The sequence below is a fragment of the Myotis nattereri genome, assembly GCF_964212035.1.
Source record: "Myotis nattereri genome assembly, chromosome: 13".
Taxonomy (NCBI): Eukaryota; Metazoa; Chordata; class Mammalia; order Chiroptera; family Vespertilionidae; genus Myotis; species Myotis nattereri.
In genome coordinates, this window is record NC_138088.1 from 44,242,993 (window position 1) to 44,245,914 (window position 2,922).

At 40.5% G+C, this 2,922-nt stretch overlaps 1 pseudogene across 1 annotated transcript; it reads right to left on the reverse strand.

The window, feature by feature from the left end:
* Positions 1–1,322: 1,322 nt before the first annotated feature.
* On the reverse strand, positions 1,323–2,191 carry LOC308529226 (nascent polypeptide-associated complex subunit alpha-like; annotated as a pseudogene). The gene is made up of 2 exons: positions 1,616–2,191; positions 1,323–1,379 (listed from the first exon to the last, which is right to left on the reverse strand). The product of its transcript is annotated as a nascent polypeptide-associated complex subunit alpha-like (transcript).
* Positions 2,192–2,922: the final 731 nt, after the last annotated feature.

A 2,922-nucleotide genomic window follows, 5' to 3' on the forward strand; every position in this document is an offset into this window, starting at 1 on the left:
ACTGTGTCAAGCAGCAAGGATGGAACGGCTTCTGGCAGATTCGTATTTCCAAAATTAATTCTTTCTTTTTATTTATTGTATTTTTATTGATTTCAGAGAGGAAGGGAGAGGAAGAGAGAGAAACATCAATGATGAGAGAAAATCACTGATAGGCTGCCTCCTGCACACTCCCTACTGGAGATTGAGTCTGCAACCCCAGCATGTGCCCTGACCCGGAATTAAACCGTGACCTCCTGGTTCAACTGCTGAGCCATGTAGACTGGGCCCAAAATTCTTTCTCTGTGCATCTTCCTCCTCTCCAACACACGGCCATGCAGGCTATCCACCTTGGCCTTCCTGATTGCAGAGAGACTTCTAGGCTACGTTTGCTTTCCCCTTCCCTGCACTGCAGCCTGGAAGCTGCCTCTAGGCAGTAAGAGTGCGAAAATAGGGCTCACATTGTTTGTTTCTCTCTTCTCAGGGATCACAGTCCTGTGTTGCCTATTGTCTAGTGTCTGAAAACCATTGTTTTAAATATTCTGTTGTTTGTTTTCTAGTTGTTGAAGGCAGAAGGTAAATCTAGTTCCTGTTATTCCATGTTGTCTGGAGGTAGAAGTTCCGACTGCTTTTTTGTCATCACAGTTCTGAGTTCTGTGCTGCGCAAGCTTCCTCTAAATTCTTCGCTGGTGAACTGTATTTCAGACATTTAATCTGGAAGATAAAATCTCCTACTTGGATCTGAGTGAGTCTATAGACAATGTAGCTCATACCGGTGGTTTAAGTGCTGTGACAGGCTACTTGGAGACAGATATATGTCAACCACAGTTGTCCTGGAACTCTGGCTCTGCAGTAGCAAGAAAGCAGCTGCTCACTGTATTGCTACAATGTCCTCTAGAATATTGTACTCCCACTACCAGGGAGTGAAAAGACTTACATACATCTAGTTTGAGTAATACAGGTTTGTGGTGGTTCTGCTAAGGCAGATTACTTGCAAAATGTATACATATGTGATTAGGTGAGATTAATTTTCATACAGTAATATTAGTTTTAAATCTGTTAAAAAGTTTGTGATTGATAAATTTTATATAAGACCCAGTCCCAGTACTCAAGGAACTTATAATTTAATGGATAAAAACAAAGTATTTGTATGACTTTTATTAGTTAAAAGAAAAACAAAGGGGTCCAATTTCTGCACACTCTCATCAACATTTGTTATTTTTCTTTTCATCCCACAAGAAGCCATAACTTTATTAATGACTGAAACAGTACAAATTTCAAACCAAGCTGAAGTAACCCTTTTGAAACACCAAAAAAGGAACCTCTTTTTTAGATGGTTATATTGTTTATTTCATAATAGCATTTACAATGTCACTACTGTTGTTGTTCAGGACTTGGACTGCCTTTGCTCCATTTTCCCCCAAAATATATATTTTTTTATTTCAGAGAGGAAGGGAGAGGGAGAGAGAGATAGAAACATCAATGACGAGAGAGACTCATTGATCAGCTGCCTCCTGCTCATCCCCCACTGGGGATCGAGCCTGCAACCTGGGCAGGTACTTTTGACTGGAATTGAACCCAGAACCCTTTAGTCCACAGGCCAATGCTTTATCCACTAAGCCAAACTGGCTAGGGCCACCTTTGCTCTTGACACATTTGCTTGTGACATGAACAATTTTATGTTCTAAAATTTCATACCTGTTTCATCAACCTTGTCCTCTTTCCTCTTGCACAGCTATAGTCTCTGTGTTTTCTTGAATGTTTGTGACAACTTCACCTTAAACTTTGAATTTATCAATAGCTGCTAGCTGTTCTTGGTGAGATAAAATCTCAGTCTTGGCTTCCCCCAAAACTATGTAGGTATCTGAAGCTGGGATCTTGTAGACATCTTGTTTTATGGTGACAAAGAGGATATTAGATTTCTGGGTAGTGACCCTAGTAACCCCTATAACCTGTTTGGAAGACCCAGTTTGGACATAGCCTCCCATGCCTTCTTTACATTCTGGCTCTGTTTTGCTTTACTGACTGGTTCTTCACCGATTTCAGTGGCTGCTGCCTGCTTGTCTGTTGCCTGTGTGGAATCTTGTTCTTCCAGCTCTGGTACTGATTCATCACTGTCAGAGTCTGTTCCAGACCTTGTGTGAGCCTGGAGCTGTGGCAACTCCTGCTCTGATGGAGAGATGGTTTCTGTATGGAGGGATGGTTCACCTGGCATTTTGTGGGTGGTGAGGAGTGAGTGGTAACACAGAACCAAGAAGGCAGCAGAAAGAGGTTATCTTTTTTGTTATAGCTTTCCTAGAGCAAGTGAAGTGCTTATCTCATTGTGGTTTTGATTTGTATTTCCTTGATGGCTAACGATGTTAAACATTTCTTTACGTGCTTATCAGACAATTGTACATCTAATTTGGAGAACCTTAGCCCATTTTTACTGTTGATGGGCTAAGATTTTTACTGTTGATGCATGAGAATTCTTTATATATTCTTGATACAAATCCATTATCAAATATATAATTTGCAAAAAAGCGATTCTCTTAAATTTTTTTTTAATTGATTTCAGAGAGGAAGGGAGAGGGAAATAGAAAATCAATGATGAGAGAGAATCATTGATTGGCTGCCTCCTGAACACCCCCCACTGGGAATCAAGCCTGCAACCCAGGCTTGTGCCCTTGACCAGAATTGAACCTGGGACCCTTCAGTCCACAGGCTGACACTCTATCCACTGAGTCAAGCTGGCTAGAGCTGCATTATCTTTTTACTTTCTTGATGGTGTCCTTCAAAGCACAAAAGTTTTTAATTTGAAGTCTAATTTATCTATTTTTTGTTGGTTGGTTATGCTTTTGGTGTCATATCTAAGAAGCTTTACCTAACCCATCATCACAGAGATTTACTCCTATATTTTCTTCTAAGAGCTTCATGCTTTTAGCTCTTTATGCATTTAGGCCTATG